Source organism: Oryx dammah, unplaced genomic scaffold (genome assembly GCF_014754425.2).
Source record: "Oryx dammah isolate SB20612 unplaced genomic scaffold, SCBI_Odam_1.1 HiC_scaffold_29, whole genome shotgun sequence".
Lineage (NCBI taxonomy): Eukaryota > Metazoa > Chordata > Mammalia > Artiodactyla > Bovidae > Oryx > Oryx dammah.
The window spans coordinates 86670137-86691969 of NW_024070213.1; the positions used below are offsets into that span (position 1 = coordinate 86670137).

The window sequence follows — 21833 nt, forward strand, 5'->3', positions numbered from 1 at the left end:
GAGAGCAGGGCCCCAGACCTCAGCCTATTGAGTGTCAGCCTGGGCCACTGTAAGAGGCAGGTGGCATCGGGTGACTCAGGTTCTATTACAAGACCATTGGGTTGGTTCTTAGTAAAGGGAAGCATTTCTGAAAACATAGCTCTTGGGTGAAGGGAATTTCTTCCTTGGAGAAAGAAAGTTGCTTTCCTGGCCAATAAAGCTTCTTATCAAGCATAGGCTAAACCAGGAAAAGGCATGTTAGTGACAAAGCTGATTAGCAAGCTATTGTTCGGCACCATGTGTTTAAAGCCTGTGAACTAATTTCATAACACTACGCCTGTCACCTCCTTCTTTCAGCCTGTGTTTTTCAGTCTTCCAAAGAAAGATACTAGACTAGATGATCTCTTAGATTCTTTCCAGTCCTAAAATTTTATTATCTAATTCTTATATAATACCAGTGTAACATGATATGATAAAGGTTCAAGAATTATCGATGGCATTTTACAGATACGGAAACTGAAGGCAGGGGGCAAGGGATTTGCTTCAGAAGCATGGACGCAGTGCCAGGGCCTGAATCCTTCTAGAGCTCTGTCTTATGAAGCAATGAGTATTTGCTGCTCCTGGGTAGAACTGCAGTGTCTTTCCCTTTAGTAAGCTGGTCTGTTTTTTCCCCAAGCCTGCAGGAGGAAAAAAAAAAAGAGTATTAATATGAAAGATATAAATTAAATGTTAGTGTACACTTATTCCACTCACACAGCTTATGAGGGTTTGAATCTCACAGTATTGAAAGTAAGAAAATTCATTGGTGCTGAGACTGCCAGGAGCCAAGTTAAGAAGGAGGCTAGAGGGGAAGGAGAACAGATTTGAGCGGCTGGGGATGCCTTTCTGTGTCTGTGGACTGGGAATGGGGGTGGGGAGCTGATTCCAAGGGCATAAAGACAAGGTTGGCCTCATCTCTTCCTCTCTGTTCTTGGCAATAGCCAGTCTAGCTAGAAAGAGCAATCTGTCAAGTCTAATTAGAGTAGAAGAAAGTGAACAATGAGCGCCCACCTCTAAAATGACAGCCCAGTTTAATGGTGTAGAGGAGCTTGGGAGGGAGGCGTGCTTTGTCTGCTTGGAACTGGTTCCTTTAAATATGAATCCCTTCTGAACTCAAACTGCAAAACAACTTAAACTGGATTCTTACTTACTTCACTAGAAATCTTCAGGTCCCTGCGCCTTTGAACACAGGCACATCCAGCAAAAGCAGATGAGAACCTGGCTCTGTTTCAAAGGTGAGGCTGTAATTGAAAACAGTTAGATCATGCGGCGTGCTGCTGTGGTATTAATGTGTTCATGTTTCTCTTTTGTGCTTAATTACATTGGTGATAGTATTTCTCTTATTATTTTTGCAATCCTTTTTATTATAAGGTTTATAATTGGCTACTCAAATTTCAGAACAGCCTGAAATTTTAGTAGGACCACAAATAAGCACATTTTAAGATGCAAAAAAAAAAAAAAAAAGTGTAATGCATTTTTGGCTTATACTTTAAATGGGCTCTGTGTTCGGATATTGTAGTTTTTGTATCAAAAGTAGGTTTTATAAGAAAAGAGTATATTTTATAGATGGAATCAAACAGATATATTCCTTAAAATAAATACATGAATACAGGTTATTTAAGCTTAAAAACTACACATGTGCATAACTATAGCTTCAAGTAATGGAGGCCTATTATTAGCAAATGTTATCTGAAGATTAATGTTTGTTAATTTAACTCTGCCTCATTGTGGGGCATTCAGACACCTAAAGGTACATAAAATAATCATTGTCTGAAGTAGAGGGGAGAGAATGGGAAGAAAAGCACAAACACATTTATAAATGTCAGTCTGCATGATTTTGCTGTTCTTTCCTGAGCATTATTTCATTTACTCCTCAAAGCACCCTCTGAAGTATGTTACTATTATCTTGATAGATAAGGAAACTAGGGCCCTGAGAAATTAGCCCAAGGTTACAGAGAAATGCAGAGTCAGGCCTTGTACCCAGTCATCTGGCTCCAAGCCTAGTGTACTTCACAGCCCTGTAGTTCTGGTAGAGTCAGGAAACATTACATTTAAAAAACCATACAATTGACAATGATAATGCCAGCACGAGGAATCTCTTCTAATCTATTGGTCTCTTATGGACATGAATGAGGTAGTGAATTTTAGTTTGTGTATTTGTATCATTTACTTTTTGTTGCTAACCTTTCATTTTCTAACAGTATCACTTGTTTCTTTTCTGTCCTTTTTTTTCCTCTTATATACACATTAATTTAATAAAAAGATAACAAAGAAGTCTGCCAATACTATGCACCTCAGCCTGGACCCAGTCCTCTCTCCGGATAAACCTATTATCAATTTGAGGTGTAACCAGTTGTTTTCTGTGTGTGTTTGCATAGATGTGTGTATATTCGTATTACACTGTTTTTTATCTAAAACATAAATGGCACCATGGTTGTACTTTTTATTCTGCAGCTTGCTCACCTTTCTTTCTTTTTTTAACTTACTTGTGGATATCTTTTCTTATTTAAATCTAATTCATTCTTTTTGTTACATCACATAGCATTTCCTTTTACTGTTTCCTCTCTACCTCGCCTCAGCTTTTGAAATGGCTTATTCCATAGTGAGTCAACGTTTAATTGTATCTGCATTTATGGGACAAGTAGAGACAAGCCTAAGCTTTACGGCTCACTGGAGTGTTAGTAAAAGAGGAAAGAAACATAAGAAGAACTCATACCAACACTCTCAGCGGAGGTGAGATGCTTAGGGCAAGGACAGTGTTATCAGATTTGTTGCCTCTCAGCTAAGAAGTTTAGCATTTACTTTTTAAAACATCGGCCTGTTCTCCAGCGATATATTCCTTACATTTAAGAGACAGTAGCCACGTGCCTGACAGTGCTACGGGGGTTAAATGAGGTGACATATAGGAGAGGACATCAAAGCCACGCGCACTGAATGTGTACGTTCCGAGCTGTGTTTGCTTGCTTTCCTCCCTCTCTCCCTCCCACTCCAGAGATTATGCTGTGAGGCAGCCCCTCAAAGAAGGTAGCAAATGGAACTAGAAGTGTCGTTATTAGATGCTCTGGAGCAGGAATGTACTTCAGAGCACGCACCTTGGAGCTGGATCTCTCTCTAGATTCAAGTCCCTGATGTGACTCTCTATTAGTTGTGTGGCTTGAATAATATCTTGTCATATGTAAAAGAACGACAGTAATAATAAACAACCAAGCCTGTTGGGCTGCGGTGAGGTTTAAATGAGATGATTTGTGTGACGTATTTACACAGTTTCTGGTCTAGCTGCTATGGTCATTATCAGAGAAGCTGCAACATCCCCACTTGCATTTTCTGTCCACAAAGTACCACTAGCCATTTTCTTCAGATGTGACAAAAAAGGCAGGCCTAATCTCAGGATTAAAGCACAGCCTATATATATATATAAATTTTTTTTTTTTAAGATAGAATTCCCTGAGCACCTACTATCTAATACCTGCTGGCCACACTGTGCAAAACATAAAGGAAGTGCAAGCAAGACATGGTTCTTGCCCCAAAAGTGCTTATTAGTTGTTAAATTGAAATGCCTTAATGTATGAGCTTAACACTGGAAAGACCTTTGAACCGGTCAGATGAAAGGCATTCTGTAATATACTCTCTGGGTAACAGGTAATAACCTAAACACAGGGTAGTGTTATGGCTATACATGCCCAGTGCTATTTTATCCAATTTTTCTGTTAATTACAAAAGTATATATAATCCTTTAACACCTGCTCATTCGTTTCTTGTCTAGCTTCAGAATCATTTTAGAAGCTTACCTGTAGAACTTTCACCATCAGATCACATACTTACACTGGGCTGCTTCCCTGACTGGAAATTGTTCTCACTTCCTCTTTAACCTGCTGGAAAGAACGAGGTTCCCCAAGAGCTGGTAGCTGCTCTCCACAGGGCCCAAGGATTGAATACAAATGTGCAAATATTCTGTTACTCTGGACAAAATACCTGATATTTAGTGAGCACATAAAATCCCCCAAAGTTGGAATTGTCTTAAAGAGCCTGAGGATGCCACTTGAAGGGACCGAAGGTACTTTATTTTGGGAGGAAATGAATCTACAGCATTTCTAAAATACTAGCCTAGTCCTCAGCCCATTAAGCTTCCTCTGACCAACAGCCCATTTTCTGTTGTGTGGGCAAACCCATTCAAGCAGGCCCAAACAGAAATTCCAACTGGATATAAAAGGCCACCTCAGCTGTCAAGCACGGAAGCCATGTGTAGCTTTGGTTTAAGAGTCAGTCCAGGGAGCAGATGCTCTGAGTGCCTGGGGTGTGGCAGGCCTATTCCTGATACAAGAACAAACATCCTTTCTCTTAATTCCACACGTAAGTCAGGGACAGACAATACTGAATGTCTTTATCTTTAAAGGAGCTATATTAAATCATTCTTATGAGAAAAAAATATCACTTGTAGTATAAAAAAGTGTGACTTCTCAGAGAGCCCTTATTTCTTAGCAGACAAAGGAATATGCTCATTAAATCATACCTGTGAGGAAGAGATTCTTAAGAATAGAGTGCATGACATCTATTATTAGGTTAAGAAGGATTCAAAGCACTGTCTCTATTACCCCTTTCTGAAGATGACCTTTTTATTATATTTTTATTTGATAAGGAGGGGCACCTTTTTGAAATTTTTGCCTAGAAACCCAGAATAAAACTTACAGCGTGTTAGAATTGTAGTGAGTTTGCCCCTGCATTTCACAGTCAGAGTTCAGGGCTCTGAAAAATATGCTGTCCAAATTTTTATTGGGAATTAACTTTTTTTTGCCTTCCTCTGAGAGATGAAAGCAGCTGGTTATGAGAGTTAAGAGAGAGCCTATTTTCCAAGGAAGAACAAAGAGAAAGCAGGCACCCCTCCTCCTCGGAAAAGCCACTTTGCCTTGTCGGAGCCGACTGCCTCTGAGGACTGTGACAGGAGAGGCTCAGAGCTGTGTCCCTGCCGATTGTTTTACTAACGCATGGTTCAGCAGTCCTGGGGATGGGGAGGTGTGTGCCCACACAGTGTTAATGTTATCAGCTGCCCTGTTCCTGCGTCCTCTCCCCAAGGACACTTTTGTAACACCGAGGGAGACAGCTCCTCCTTTACTCCTGTTTCTCTGCAGATAAACAAATGTCAGGCATGTCTTGGATCCTGTCCCTGACTCAGTCAAGTTACTGTATATCCATTACTCTTCTTTGTACTCCAGACACTGTGCTCTCAGTGTTCCTTTGGTTGGATCCAGATTGTGAAGGCTACAGTAGTCATAAACAGGACTTGGGAGTCCAGCTTTCCTTCTTTCTGGACCTTCAGTCAGGTTCTCCTTCAGTCAGGTTCCTAATTTCTGGTGCTAATGCTCAAAAGAGAGGGCCTGCTTTGAACCAGAGCCTATAATAAATGCCTGCAGCTATGCCTTGATGGGAGATGGAAATTTTCATGTCAAGAGAACATCGACCTGATAAACAGCATGACTAATCTAAATAAAATTGTCCACCTATGGGTCTTCACTCCCTTAAAAGAAGACAAAGGGAGATGTACAACTCTTAGGCTTAATGCACTGAATCTCTGCAAGTAGAAGGGAGGAGAAGGTTATTAGCACACCATTTGGACAAAGTGAAGGGCAGGGCTCTGTAGGGGAAAGCATCAGCTTAATGAAGGGCAACCTAAAATTCTATACAGCATAAAAGGAGGGAGGCTGCGCTTTGGCATCATCTTGCAGGTTAACAGTTCTCAACAATCGCGCTGGGTCAGGAGCAGAAACGCAACCGTCATTTTCCATCCATGGGCTTCAGCCATAGGGGGAGAAAGGTGGTACCACACTTTTCTCCCAGTGGATGACGATGACGTATTCTAGGCCGATGACTGCGGAGGCTCCTGTCAAATGAGTGAAGAGAAAAAGGAAGTGGCGAGAGGAGGAGGGACTCTAGAAATGAAACTGCAACAACCCTGGAATAAAAATGAGGGGCCATAATGAGAAATGATAAGCACAATCACCTTGAAATTCAACCTTCTGCTTGTTTTTTTCCAATTTGCTTCTGATCACCTCTTTTATTATTTTGTAAATAAAGCAGGGTGGGATAAATGAAAGAGAGCACCTATAGGGTTCTATTTTTCACTCTCCTTTATGAATTGCTTTAACAATTATACCATAATAATCCACCATTTTTGGCTTTAGGAAGTGTTAAAAACAGTGAAGGTCTTTGAAACCCTGTATTCCCAAACCACAACGGGCCTCTAAGATTTCTCTTCTCTACAGAAAGACTTATCTGGTTGTGCCCATTACTTTCAGTTTTGTTGGGGAAGGGGCATAACGTGCAGCATCTTGACTGTAAATGTCTGTGGGGAGTAAGGGTCCAGGGAGCCATGCCGCAGCCTCTGGCAAGATCCGAGCTTTTTCTCTTTCGACCAGCAGGCGGCGCTGTTTTCCACGGCCACCGCCCCGCCCGCCTCTAAGGTCACTTCCGCTGCGGCCCAGCGAGCCTCTCCCCTGCCCCTCCTTGTTGGTCTTTTTGAGGCTGCCTTTCTTCACCTAGCACACCTTGCTAGCGTTTCTGAACCACTGTGCTCTTGTGACAGTTTATGCTACTTGAGAACTTCCTTCCTGAATCATTTGTGAGAGTGGAAATTCTTAAGAAAACAAAACAACCCCCACCCCGGACCAACCCCGTGTTTGGTATTGCGTCATCGCTGATTTTTTTTTTAAACATCTCAAATGCACTTCAATATAAGTCAAATAAAAAAAGCTTCTGACTCAACAAAGAAGGCAATATATGTTGAGACAGAATGCTTTAAAAAACAAATTCCCCTTCCTGTTTATTCCAGACGCTTCTGGTTTAGAGAGCGGGTCGCGAAAATTCAGCTGCGGCGCCATCTGCTGGAAGCGCCGCGACGCTGCAAGGAGCTTGCCGGGGAAGGAGGAGACGGGTTGCAGGTGAACGTCCGGCCTTTTGCCCAGAGAAAGCTCTGACACCAAGGTAACAGTCAAATGCAGTCCGCTTGTCTAAAAAGAGACCAAATTGACCCTGCAAGCAAATGGCCTCAGTTTTGAGGAGTCCTCCGGCCTAAATGAACTGGCATATGGTATATGGGTGTTAGGAAAACCTGGGGCTTCCCGAGAAGAGGAGGCTTAATTCATTTCATTACCCAGCCCCCAGCCTGCCATGTTCTCAGGTGCAACGCTGAAAACTAAAACCGTATTTTCCATCAGTGCACATGAGGAGGTATAAGGTGCACAAGTCACAATGTATTTGTTGAATGGAACTGATTTTGCTGAATGGAAGGAATTTTAAAAGATGAAGAGGGTGACAGAAATTAAATTAATGTGGGAGTGGGGATGTTTTGGAATGTGGCCTTGGCCATGGTTTGATACAAGGTCACTAAGGCGCACTACTATTTTCCAAACTCTTAAGTCAGTTCTGATTTACTTGATGATTTTTCTATTTAGGAGACTGCAGGCTTTTTCCACACCAGGATCTAAACCTATTTGCAAACACATTTATATACATACTCCAAAACAAACCTCAATTTACCATTGCTGGGAACTTTGTTAAAGGCCACAATCAAAAAACTCCTGGGGAACTGGAAGAAAGCAGGATTTAGAGCAGAAATACAGTTGGCCCACCCATCTGGAAAAATATGGTGTCACTGATAGGAAACATTTGTAATAGGAAAGTGTTATCATAGTCCTCACCCTCCAGAGCTTGATAATAACATTCTAACAAAAGTGAGTTTTTGTTTTCTGGGATGAGCTCATAATGGGTTTCCTGAAAAAGATGAAGTAGCTTTACCAACAATATAAACCTGTTGGAACCTAACTGGTGATGTAGTTCTTGGGGTCCATGTCATGTCATTTTTGTATGCAGTCAGTGTTTTATAGAGACATCCTTTGGTGCTTGTATATCTAAGCCCTCATGTATGAGACCTACCTGATTCTACTGCCATAGCGAATAGTGTCACAGAGAAAATGTTAACCCTCCAACCGGATGCTGGAAGAAAATAAACTAGGAAATCAGGATGAGAAATAAAATGATACTCCACTGTGATGCTGTAAGAAAGGACTGTATCAGAGAAGATTCAGTATATTTTCTATTTTGAATTAACAAAGAGTTATTGGGTGTCAGATTGTCACCAGTAGAGGAATTATTTAATGGCTGATGCCGCATGTTAGACCTTGCTTCTACTATGGCATTTGTTGAGGAGAGTCTTTAATAGAAATAAACAACTTATAACAAATCAGTAGAGTGAGTGGTGACATGCCGTGGAACTTAGCGTCTCTTGGTGAAGGTGCTTTCATGGTCTCTGGGTTGGAACAGTGCAGGAGGGCAGCGGAGGTAGAGCCCTGAGGCCCCGGCACTTTAAGCCCTCATGGTCCCTTCCTTGTGCATGGCACAAAGCAGTCCCTAGAAACTGAATTTCTCTCTTCTATGGTGTTTCTTCTTTCATTAACTTGTTTGTTTAGAGGGTGCCTGCATCCTCAGAACAGAGCCACATGTACAACCTGCCCTGGCCTTCCTCACAGATGTCTCAAGAGTATTCATTGGGCACTATTTCTGGTGAACCCAATATAAAAAGTCTACCCATTCCCCCAGCAGTTGAGCTTGGGATTCAAATATTTTGTTTGGCAAAAAAAAAAACACACAAGGGAAATTTTTTCTAGAGATGACCTCTCCCTTGACTTTCAGCCTGTTCTAAATTGGGTTTTTGAGAGAAATGTGATCCTTCGTTCAAAGACATGAAACAGATTGAGCTTAGTAGAACTGTCTATCTGGACCTTAGAGCTGGGTAAGTGTGTCTCTTGTGATGAAAATCCTGACTTCACAGAGGACTTGCCTTAACAACGTCAGTTCAACTCACGGTTGTTCTCTCAGCACCAGTCACTCTTCTTCTCCTCCCTCCCTGCAAAATGTCAGGCTAACTCCTGCTCATCAGTGGGTCTTGTCCTTCTGGCTACTTCCTCCAGGATTTCCTTGACTTCCCAGGTGAAGGGAGGGTGCCCCTGCTGAGCTCCCTTCACCCTGTGGTTCCCCATCATAGCTCTGTCGTGGCATATTGTCATTGCTTATCTGTCTCCCATTACAGACTCTTACATCCTGTGAAGACAGGGTTAAGGCTATTATTATGTTTATTTTGCATCCTCAATACCTAATTAGTGCTTCAGATCAAGCAGATAATTAGATAGGAATTCAGCATAAAGAGATGACAAGGAAGGGTATTTCTGATGGAGGGACTAACGTGGACACACACAGGTATAGACTTGGAAGAATGGCCAGCAGCCTGAGTGTGGTTTGGCCAAAGCCTGAAGCCCCTAGCTCCATTTTTAAATTAAAGGCAAAGGCTAAGAGGAGATTAGGTGGGAAAGAGTCTGAGGTGGTTACGAATATTGTGAATGTTTGTTTAAGGCAGTGGTTATCAGAAGTTGAAATAGTTGCTAATGATGACGTTTCTGATGTATTCTCTATCAGATAAGTACTGTACATGTATTTTCATCAGCAAGGAGGAGTCACAGAGCTAGCCCATTTCCCTTATGAAAAATACCACTACGTTGGCAAAACTGGTCTACATGATCAAACTAGGCAGTTAAGCAGGCTTATTTTCTATTAGGAAAAGTTAGCCTCCATTTAAAAAAATTTTTGGTAATTGTTTATTTTTGGCAGTGCTGGGTCTTTGCTGCTGTGAGGGCTTTCTCTAGTTGTGGCGAGCAGGGGCTACTCTCTAGTTGCAGAGCGCTGGCTTCTCATTGCGGTGGCTTCTCTTGTTGCTGAGCACAGCCTCTAGAGTGTGTGGGCTTCAGTATTTGCAGCACGTGGGCTCAGTAGTTGGGCTCCTGGGCTCTGGAGCACAGGCTCAGGAGTTGTGGTCACAGGCTTAGTTGCTCTTTGGCATATGGGATCTGCCCGGATCAGGGATCAAACCAGTGTCTCCTGCATTGGCGAATAGATTCTTTACCACTGAGCCACCTGGGAAGCCCCTAGCTCTGTTTTTAAATTAAGAACACTATATTACTTTAAAGTCTTCCAGCACCTCACTTGTGACTTCGAATTCTAAGACAGTCACTGTCCAGGGCACAGAGGGTTGCTGGGAATCTGTTCAGGGGATGAAATAAGGCGCTGCCCTTTTTGGCATTTCTTACCAGGATCTCAAGAGACTCTGCCTCGGGCATAGTACATTCTCAAATCATCCCTTCCTTTGGTAACAAATCAGAGTTCAGGGTAGCTGAGGAGTGCCTTTCTCTTGTGAAGGGTCAGAACAGTTGGAAAGAGGAGGCTGGAAAAGAGAAGTCAGCTCCATATCAGCCATGCCCCGACAGATCACTTCCAGGAGAGGACACATTTGGTAGCTCAGAATCTGGAAATGGAGCCTCTTACACCATCTATGCTGTGTACCCTAAGGGTACCTAGATCCCAGCTTGAAGGCTGTGTTTCTGTTTTCATTGTTATTTTAGTTATTTATTTGGCTATGCTGGGTGCTAGGTCTTAGTTGCAGCATGAGGGATCTTCCTTGAAGCATGCCCGATCTTTAATTGCAGCATGTGGGTGGGCTCTTAATTCTCTTACCAGGAGCAGATGGAAGTTGGGCCCCCTGCATTGAAAGTGTAGGCTGTTAACCACTGGACGACCAGGGAAGTCCCTGAAGACTATGGTTTTTTAAAAGACCTGGATTTTATTCTACAGAAAAGTGGTCTCCAGAGTGGAGTATATAAAAGGTACAGAAAAAAAGTATTACAAATTCTACTTGTTAAATGTCATCCTCTTAAACTCTATATTGGTAGATGTTATGATTTATAGAAAATAGAAGTATAATGCTAGTGCTAAGTCACTTCAGTCGTGTCCGACTCTGTGCGACCCCAGAGACGGCAGCCCACCAGGCTCCCCTGTCCCTGGGATTCTCCAGGCAAGAATACTGGAGTGGGTTGCCATTTCCTTCTCCAATGCATGAAAGTGAAAAGTGAAAGTGAAGTCGCTCAGTCGTGTCCGACTCTTAGCCACCCCATGGACTGCAGCCTACCAGGCTCCTCCGTCCATGGGATTTTCTAGGCAAGAGTACTGGAGTGGGGTGCCATTGCCTTCTCCGAGAAGTATAATAGTGTATAAATAATTAAAAAATAACGTGTGTGTGTGTATCAGAGGATGTGCAAACATTAGTCCACTGATAGGCACATGCAATTTAAAAAAGCCTGTGGACTACTTTTAGGGACAGTGAAGAGTCCCTGAAGGTTTCCAAGTGAGGTAGTGAAAATGAGCACTGTCGTTGCCTACATCTGAGAACGAGGAGCAGTGTCTGGCATCCAGGGAAACGTGGAGGTACTCCCTCCTTCAGAGCTGGCAGTCGGGCTGACAGGTGCAAAAGCAAGTAACGATAGTGAGTGCTTGGCTAAGCAAAGGGAGGACCAAAAGGCATCACCTTACAAGAATGTGGAGGGGCTTCTCTGGTGGCTCAGTGGTAAAGAGTCCGTCTGCTAATGCGGGAGACACGGATTTGATCCCTGACTTGGGAAGATTCCACATGCCTCGGAGCAGCTAAGCCTGTGTGTCGCAGCTGCTGAGCCCACTCACTCAGAGCCCACGCTCTGCAGCTAGGGAGGCCACCAGAGCAGGAGACCTGAGCACCGCAGCTGGAGTAGCCCCTGCTCTCCCCAGCTAGAGAAAGCCCTCACAGCAGCAAAGACGCAACTCGGCCAGAAATAATAAATACATAAGTTTTTAAAAATAAAAGCATGTGGAAAGAGCAATTGTTTTTTATTGTTTTTAAACATGTATTTCCTACAGAAAGAGCTGAATTTTCAGTAAAGCCCTAAGATGGTGATAGTCTTGCCTTGCTATTTTCATTTCAAATTCCAAGCATTCTGTTTAGTCGTTCCTTTTTCTCTGTCTTTAACCACCAAATTGATGTTTTATTTCTGATTGGGGGGACCATGCTCTTCTGTTCTTAGAAAGTGAAAAAAAGTGACAGTTAGTTGCACAGTCATGTCCGACTCTTAACCTGCCACGCTCCTCTGTTCATGGAATTCTCCAGGCAGTAATACTGGAGTGGGTTGCCATTTCCTTCTCCAGGGGATCTTCCCGACCCAGGGATAGAACCCGGGTCTCCTGCATTGCAGGCAGATTCTTTGCCAACTGAGGCACTAGGGAAGCCTTGCCATGCTATTTTCATTTCAAATTCCAAGCATTCTATTTAGTCTTTCCTTTTTCTCCGTCTTGAACCACCAAATTTATGTTTCATTTCTGATTGGGTTGGGGATGGTGCTCTTCCGTTCTTAGAAGAAATACCTAAAAGCTGAGAGTTTGTGATTAAGACGGGTTTATCTATTGTGTTGGTCTTTCAGAAGATATCAACATAATGGTTAAAACGTCCAGGGAAAAAGGAAGTTAGGAGAATAATTTCAGTAGCCTCTCCATATTTAGAGATTCTACTGTGATCAGAAGTTCCCAGAGAGAGAGACATTTTTAAAAGTTCCCAAAGAACATCATAAATAAGGCATAATGATACCCTAACAGTTGTGTATAATAGATGCACTCTCAAAGGATTTTCATGGTATTATCCTTGCATTCTCACCAGTTATGTCTCTGTTGAGTGTGAGGATGATAAAAGAGGTCCAAAAGAGTCCCAGGCTCCATCTGAATGGAAGCTTAGACTTCCTGAAAAACAAAAACACTGTTGGAAAAGAACCCTGAAACGTTCGTCTAGATGCTTACTCCTACCCCTCCCTACTCACAGTAACACCATAGGTATTATTTTTTTAATGATATTGATTTTATTGCATCATTTTACTGATTAGAATGCCAGATATAGTGGATATAAATATGAAAAGAATCAAATTCTTACAAATAATACTTTGCTGCTACAGTATTGAATAATTAGTGGAGGTTGCAATTATAGTACAGCTTTAAATAACATTTTCATAATGGATTTAACACAATGAACCAACCAGGGCCTAAGGTTTAAAGTTCTGCAAAGAGAAATCTGGGACAGTGTGAAAACTCAGAAAGTTCATCCCTCAGCTATGTGCTTCATTTAACCGTAAATCCAGCAACAGAAACATTCGCAAAACTTACAGCGACCCCTGATGAGAGATCTTTTAAGAAACAGGCAAAATAATAATATGGAAATTTCCCAGGTAGATTCATTCCATCCCATCCCTGTCTAGTCCTATCCTTCCTACCGGAGAACTCTATACCTGAAGTGCCTTATTATGTATCCATAGGCGTTGTTTTAGCCATTTAACAGAAGAAAAAACAAGACTTGGGCAAGATAAATATACTTCCCGAGTACACAGTTGCTAAGTGGCAGACTTAGAATTCAGCTGATGTCTGTTTTACTCAAAGCCTTTTGACTGCCTGGGAGGCAACTGATAATTTTTGATGGGAGAGTCTCAGTAGTGTGGCAGAGTAGAAGACAGATAACACAGGGCTTGCTGCTGCTGCTGCTGCTGCTAAGTCACTTCAGTCGTGTCCAACTCTGTGCGACCCCATGGACGGCAGCCCACCAGGCTCCCCCATCCCTGGGATTCTCCAGGCAAGAACACTGGAGCAGGTTGCCATTTCCTTCTCCAATACAGGGTTTAGTCACTCATTATTCAAATATTTATTGAGAAGGGTGGGACTTCTAGGTGTGGTAGAGTGAGGAGGTGGGCAAATCAACTCTCCCAAAAAGCAACCAGAAAGCTGGAAAAAATTGATGAGGACAACCATTTTAGCTCCCTGACAATCGACCAAAGGTATAGAATAATCTGAGAAGTGTTTGTGTTTGAACAATTGCTGAAATGTAGTAATAACAGTGGTAATCTGTGACATGCTTGCTTGAGGATGCTCCCATTTTCCAGCCCTGCCGCCAGCCTTGTCACCATGGAGATTTTGCCCAAGGTGGGGATACTGTGAGGACTGGCAGCTTTGCTGCCAGAGTCAGAGGGCTCACTTAATAGGGAGCAGGAGAGGACCAATGGTTTTACTAACCCAAGGTTGTAATTGTGGTTAGGAGAAGAGTATTCCTGGCTGAGGTGTGTACATTTGCAGCTGAGAACGGGGCCTAAGATAGCCACATACTCCTGGCTGACCTCAGGATTTGTACATGGAGGAGCTATGAAAGGGCCCAATGGAAAGTAAAAGTAAAAACTCAAATAGGATTGAAAACAGCCTGAACTTTAAATGTGCTCCCCTGCCCACACACCCATTACCAGAGGACAGAAGCCAATTTCTGTTTGAACACTAGCTAACCATTAGGCTACTTAGACACAGGGATGACCCCTAGGAAGCCAGACTTAAAAAGTAAAAACGAGAAAATAAACTGAGCAGAGATATCAATAGCCATACCCTCCAAAGGGGACAGATTTAATTGATTTTAACTAAAGCAACTTAGTTAACACAAAAACACAGAAGATAGCCTGGAGGGAGAAAAATTGGAATCCAGAGTTGCTACAATACAGTATTTATTTATTTATTTATTTTACAATACAGTATTTAAAAATTTAGCTTTCAAATAAAATATGCAGAGATAGGAAAGTATGACCCGTTCTGAGGAAAAGCAAAAAACTCTGAATGTCCCCAGAAGTTGGATTTAGCAGGCAAAGATATCAAAGCAGTTATGTTCAAAGAACTAAAAGAAATTGTGTTTAAAGAATCAAAAGAAAGTAGGACAGTAATATTAATAAATTAAGATACTCAATAAGAAAATACATTATTTTAAAATTTAAAAATGATTAAGAATGTAGAAATAAGTGATACTTGAAAAATTCACTAGAAGAGCTGAAAAGCAGATTTAAGATAGCAGAGAAAAAGAAGCAATGAATTTGAAGAGAGAGCAACAGAAATTATCTACTGAAGAACAGGAAGAATGAGAATGGAACAAAAGTGAACGGAGCCTCAACATACATGTAATGGAAGAGGAAAGGAAAGGTTAGAAAAAAATATTTGAAAAAATAATGTCTGAAAACTCGGCAAATTTGATTGAAAACATTAATCTACACATGCATGTAGCTCAACAAACCCAACTAGGATAACTACAGAGATCCAAACCTAAACACAGCATGCAAACTGTTAAACAACAAAAAATCTTTAAGGCATCAAAAGAAAACCACCATCGTGTACAATGGAACATCAGTGTAATTACTAATTTCTCATCTGAAACAGTGAAGGCTGGAAGGCAGTAGAATGGAATTTTCAAAGTGTGAAAGACAAAACTGTCTACCAAGAATTCTTTTTCAACCAAGAATTTTATATTCCACAAAGCTTCCTTCAAAAATGAAAGAGAAATTAAGACATACCCAGATAAACAATTTTGAGGAAACTGCCCTCAAGAAATGCTAAAAGGAGTTCTTCAGGCTGACGGGAAATAATAGCAGATGGTATTAATAACTCAAATCCAAAGGAAGAAATGAATAAATAAAAATTTTTAAAAAGAAGAAATGAAGAGCACTGGAAATGGGTTAATATAAAGGATTATATAGTGCTATAGCTCTGTACTCAATATTTTATAATATCCTATAAGGGAAAGGAATCTGAAAAGGAATATATATGTATATTTCTGAATCAGTTTGCTGTCCACCTGACATTAACTCAACATTGTAAATCAATTATACTTGAATGAAAAAAAGATTATAAATATATATTTCTTGTTTCTTCACAAAACATCTTTTAAAAATATGAAATTGTATGAAGCAATAATTATAACACTATATGAGTCATAATGTGAAATAATATAATACCTAATAATATATTGGGTAGTATAGATATAACTATATGATAAATAATATTAAGTGTTAATATGAAGATATATTTGAAATATTAATATATATTATAGCACAAAGGAAAGTGTGGGTAGAGTTATATTGGACCAAAGTTTCTATATTTTCCTGAAATTAAGTTAGGATTAATCTGCAATAGATAGTAGTGAGTTAAGATGTATTTTATAATCTGTTTAGTAACCATTAAGAAAATAATTTTAAGATATATGGTAAACCTACATAAGACTTAAATGGCACACTAAAAATGTTTAACACAAAAGTGGCACTGATTCAGAGTGGCTATAGTGGAGATAATGAAAAGTAGAAATACAGTAGATGTATTTCAAGGTCCAGCTAATGGGATTTGCTGACATACTGATGGGAGTGATAGTAAAAGACGAGTCAGTAATGACTCCAAAGTTTTGGGCCCAGGTGACAGGAAAAATGACATTGCAATTAATTGAGATGGGAAAAGGAGGAGCATGTTTAGGCAGAAGATTAAGAATTTAGGTTTAAGAATCTAAGCAGAGAATTCCAACAGGCAGTTGGATATATGGGTCTGCAATTCTGAAAAGCATTCTAAGTTGGTGACTTACATATCTATCGGTGTTCAGTTCAGTCACTCAGTCATGTCCAACTCTTTGCAACCCCATAGGCTGCAGCACGCCAGGCTTCTCTGTCCATCACCAACTCCCAGAGCTTGCTCAAACTCATATCCATTAAGTCGGTGATGCCGTCCAACCATCTCAGCCTCTGTTGTCCCCTTCTCCTCCTGCCTTCAATCTTTCCCAGCATCAGGGTCTTTTCCAATGAATCAGATCTTCACATCAGGTGGCAAAAGTATTGGAGTTTCAGTTTCAGCATCAGTCTTTCCAGTGAATATTCAGGACTGATTTCCTTCAGGATTGACTGGCTTGATCTCCTTGCAGTCCAGTGACTCTCAAGAGTCTTCTCCAACAGCACACTTCAAAAGCATCAATTCTTCAGCACTCAGCTTTCTTTATAGTCCAACTATCACATCCATAAATGACTACTGGAAAAACCATAGCTTTGACTAGATGGGCCTTTGTTGGCAAAATAATGTCTCTGCTTTTTAATATGCTGTCTAGGTTGGTCATAGCTTTTCTTCCAAGGAGCAAGCTTCTTTAATTTCATGGCTGCAATCACCATCTGTAGTGATCTTATCACAGACAGAAAATAAAGTTTGTCACTATTTCCATTGTTTCCCCATCTATTTGCCATGAAACAATGGGACCAGATGCTATGAGCTTAGTTTTTTGAATGTTGAGTTTTAAGTCAGCCTTTTCATTCTCCTCTTTCACTTTCATCAAGAACTCTTCAGTTCCTCTACACTTTCTGTCATAAGGGTAGTGTCATCTGTGTATCTGAGGTTATTGATATTTCTCTTAGCAATCTTGATTCCAGCTTGTGCTTCATCCAGCCTGGAATTTCACATGATGTACTCTGCATATAAGTTAAATAAACAGGGTAACAATATTCAGCCCTGGCGTACTCCTTTCCCAATTTGGAGCCAGTCTGTTTTTCCTTGTCCAGTTATAACTATTGCTTCTTGACCTGCATACAGATTTCTCAAGAGGCAGGTCAGATGGTCTGGTATTCCAGTCTCTTGAAGAATCTTCCACAGTTTGTTGATCCACACAGTCAAAGGCTTTGGCATAGTCAATAAAGCAGAAGTAGATGTTTTTCTGGAACTCTTGCTTTCTTGATGATCCAGCAGATGTTGGCAATTTGATCTCTGGTTTCTCTACCTTTTCTAAATCCAGCTTGAACATCTGGAATTTCTCAGTTCACATACTGTTGAAGCCTGGCCTGGAGAATTTTGAGCATTACTTTGTTAGTGTGTGAGATTAGTGCAATTGTGCAGTAGTTTGAACATTCTTTGGCATTGCCCTTCTTTGGGATTGGAATGAAAACTGACCTTTTCCTGTCCTGTGGCCACTGCTGAGTTTTCCAAATTTGCTGGCATATTGAGTGCAGCACTTTCACAGCATCATCTTATTAAGATTTGAAATAGCTCAACTGGAATTCCATCACCTGCACTAGCTTTGTTTGTAGTGATGCTTCCTAAGGGCCACTTGACTTTGCATTCCAGGATGTCTGGCTCTAGGTGAGTGATCACCCCATCGTGGTTATCTGGGTCATGAAGACCTTTTTTTGTATAGTTCTTCTGTATATTCTTGCCACCTCTTAATATCTTCTCTTCTGTTAGGTCCATACCATTTCTGTCCTTTATCGAGCCCATCTTTGCATGAAATGTTCCCTTGGTATCTCTAATTTTCTTGAAGAGATCTCTAGTCTTTCCCATTCTGTTGTTTTCCTCTATTTCTTTGCACTGATCACTGAGGAAGGCTTTCTTATCTCTCCTTGCTATTCTTTGGAACTCTGCATTCAGATGGGTATATCTTTCCTTTTCTCCTTTGCCTTTCACTTCTCTTCTTTTTTTAGCTCTTTGTAAGGCCTCCTCAGACAGCCATTTTGCTGTTTTGCATTTCCTTTTCTTGGGGATGGTCTTGATCACTGCCTCCTGTACAATGTCACAAACCTCCCTCAAAGCAGGAGACTGGAGTCACTGTACATAGAAATGAAAGGAGACCTTGAACCCTTGACATTAGGAGTTTAGGAGGGACTTTCTTGATGATCCAGTGGTTAAGACTCCACACTTCCTTTGCAGGGGCCACAGGTTTGCTGCCTTGTCAGAGTACTAAGGCTCCACATGCCATGTGGTGCAGCTAATAATAATAATAATAATAATAATAAATTGTTGGAAGAGTTTAGGAGACCAAGAAGGAAACAACAATAGTGACTGAGAAATCACAACCAGGAAGAAAACCAGAAAAAAAACCTAATGAAGAAAGTGTTAAGTGAAGTGTTCCACAGTGTCAGATGATGCTGATATTTTACGTAAAATAACTGGGAACTGACCACTAGATTTGGTAAACTTGGGGTCATGGGTGACCTTTGGAGAAGTGGTGAGGGTTAAAGGCTGATTCCAGTGGGTTCAAGGAATACGGGGCGGAAACTGGAGGTATTGGTGGTACATAATTTTTTGCTATGATGATAAGGAGAAAATGGGATAATAGCCACAGGCAGAAGTGAAATCAAGAGAGGTTGTTTTGGAGATGGAGGAGCAGATCTTAATGCTAAAAGAAAACAGACTAGAGGTGGGAAATTGATGCGGAAGGCAGAAAAGAGAATCACTAGAGTAAAATCCTTGAGTGGGCAAAAGTGGATGGGATATAATGTTGTTGTTCAGTTGCTAAGTTGTGTCAGACTCTTTGTGACCCCGTGGACTGCAGCATGCCAGGCTCCTCTGTCCTTCACTGTCTCCCAGAATTTGCTCAAATTCGTATCCATTGAGTAGGTGATGTTATCTAACCGTTTCAATCTCTGCCACCCTCTTATCCTTTTGCCTTCCATCTTTCCGAGCATCAGGCTCTTTTCCACTGAGTTGGCTCTTCACATCAGGTAGCCAAAGTATTGGAGCTTCAGCTTCAGCATCAGTCCTTCCAATGAGTATTCAGGGTTAATTTCCTTTAGGATTGACTGGCTTGATCTCCTTGCTGTCCAAGGGATTCAAGAGTCTTCTCCAATACCATAATTCAAAAGCATCAGTTCTTCAGTGTGCAGCCTTCTCTATTGTCCAATTCTCACATCTATACATGACTACTGGAAAAACCATAGCTTTGACGATATGGACTTTTGTCGGCAAATTGATAGCTTTGCTTTTTAATATGCTGTCTAGGTTGGTCATAACTTTTCTTCCAAGGAGCAAGCGTCTTTAACTTCATGGCTACAGTCACCATCTGCAGTGATTTTGGAGCCCAAGAAAATAAAATCTGTCACTGCTTCCACTTTTCCCCCATCTGTTAGCCATTTAGTGATGGGACTGGATGCCATGATCTTAGTTTTTTGAATGTTGAGTTTCAAGCCAGCTTTTTCACTCTCCTCTTCACCTTCATCAACAGGCTCTTTACTTTTTCTTTGCTTTCTGCCATCAGAGTGGTGATATCTGCGTATCTGAGATTGTTGATATTTCTCCTGGCAATCTTGGTTCTAGCTGTGGTTCATCCAGCCTGCTTTTCACATGATGTACTCTGCATATAAGTTAAATAAGCAGGGTGACAGTATACAGCCTTGATGTACTCCTTTCCCAATTTGGAACCAGTCAGTTGTTCCATGTTCAGTTCTAACTGTTTCTTCTTGACCTGCATACAGGTTTCTCAGGAGACAAGTAAGGTGTTCTGTTATTCCCATCTCTTTAAGAATTTTCCATAGTTAGTTGTGATCCACACAGTCAAAAGCTTTAGTGTAGTCAATGAGGCAGAAATAAGTGTTTTTCTGGAATTCCCTTGCTTTCTCTATGATTCAACGAATGTTGGCAATTTAATCTCTGGTTTGTCTACCTTTTCTAAACCCAGCTTGTTCATCTGGAAGTTCTTGGTTCACCTCCTGCTGAAGTCCAGCTTGAAGAATTTTGAGCATTACCTTGCTAGCGTGTGAAATGAGCACAACTGTGCAGTGTAGTTTGAACATTGGCATTGCCCTTCTTTGGGATTGGAATGAAAACTGACCTTTTCAGCAGTGGTCCTGTGGCCACTGCTGAGCTTTCCAAATTTGCTGGCATATTGAGTGCAGCACTTGAACAGCATCATCTTTTAGGATTTGAAATAGCTCGCTTTATTTGTAGCAGTGCTTCCCAAGGCCTACTTGGCTTCACACTCCAGGATGTCTGGGTCTAGGCACAGACCCACATCACACCATCGTGGTTATTCGGGTCATTAAGACCTTTATTGTTTAGTTCTGTGAATTCTTGCCACCACTTCTTAGTCTGTTCTGCTTCTTTTAGGTCTTTACCATTTCTTCCTTTACCATGCCCATTCTTGCATGAAATGTTCCCTTGATCTCTCCAGTTTTCTTGAAGAGATTTCTAGTCTTTCCCATTCTATTGTTTTCCTCTACATTTTTTCATTCTTTAGGTAAGAAGGCCTTCTTATCTCTCCTCGCTATTCTCTGGAACTCTGAATTCAGTTGGGTATATCTTTGCCTTTCATATACAAGTGGAAATATTGACCTTGAATAAGAGCATAGACAGTCTATTGTCAGAAGCTAGAAGACAGGCAGGAATGCGTGGGACAATCACAAATAGGTAAGTGGTTAAGAAGAATTATCCCAAATTTTGAAATTGTGCTAACAGGATTGCCGGGCATCTTTTTAGTGAAGAGCTGGGCTCTGTCCAGCAGGCCCTCTGGGGATTGTCTCATTTTCTAAGGGTAGCCACCTTTGCCAGACTTTCTATTTCTTACTGATTAGGATTGTTTTTTAGATTTTTTAAAAGGTATATTTATTTATGTTTGGCGGAGCTAGGTCTTCGTTGCAGTGCACCGGCTTTCTCTAGTTGCGGCAAGCGGGGGCTACTCTTTGCTGTGTGCAGACTTCTCATTGGGATGGCTTCACTTGTTTCGGAGCACAGGCTCTAAGCGGGTCGGCTTCAGTAGCTGTGGCGCATGGGCTTGGTTGCCCTGCAGCATGTGGGATCTTCCTGTATCAGGAATCAAACTCGTGTCCCCTGCATTGGCAGGAGGATTCTTGTCCACTGGACTACCAGGGAAGTCCTGATTAGGATATTTAACAATCCTGTTTCTTATAGAAAACTTACAGTGATGCACACAGTGTTCATCCGAGAGAAATACAAATGGTTTTTGGCCTGTGGAAAAGATAGCCTCACAGGTTAGGATTTTTTTGTTTTCTCTTGAAGGGCATTATCAGTTTTGTTTCTACCTAGCAGTCTTATTCTAATATTTTTAAGGTGCCTTTCCTGATGAAATATAACTCCTGTTCCTTAAATGCTCTTTGCCCCAACTTTATCATTTTACTGGTTCCTTAGTCAGTAAATCTTGAGCACATGTTTAATTCTCTATATATATGTTATGATTTTAACTTTTTAAAATATACTTATTTGGCTGTGCCAGGTCTTAGTTGCAGCATGCAGAATCTAGTTTCCCAACCAGGGATTGAACCCAAGCCGCATGCACTGATAGCTTGGAGTCTTAGCCACTGGACTACTAGGAAGTCCCATGA

General features: G+C 41.2%; 1 protein-coding gene and 1 long non-coding RNA gene across 2 annotated transcripts in view; one reads left to right on the plus strand and one right to left on the minus strand.

The window, feature by feature from the left end:
• Positions 1–389: 389 nt before the first annotated feature.
• Positions 390–1265, minus strand: LOC120858220. Its single transcript, XR_005719809.1, has 2 exons — positions 1030–1265; positions 390–656 (listed from the first exon to the last, which is right to left on the minus strand). It is a non-coding gene; the product is annotated as an uncharacterized LOC120858220 (long non-coding RNA).
• Positions 945–21833, plus strand: part of LOC120858188 (tubulin alpha-1C chain-like) — a 56294-nt gene continuing 35405 nt past the window's right edge. The window contains exons 1-2 of the mRNA XM_040234095.1: positions 945–1253; positions 6842–6993. The gene's annotated coding sequence lies outside the window, so the exon portion shown is untranslated. The remainder of the gene's footprint in view (positions 1254–6841; positions 6994–21833) is intronic.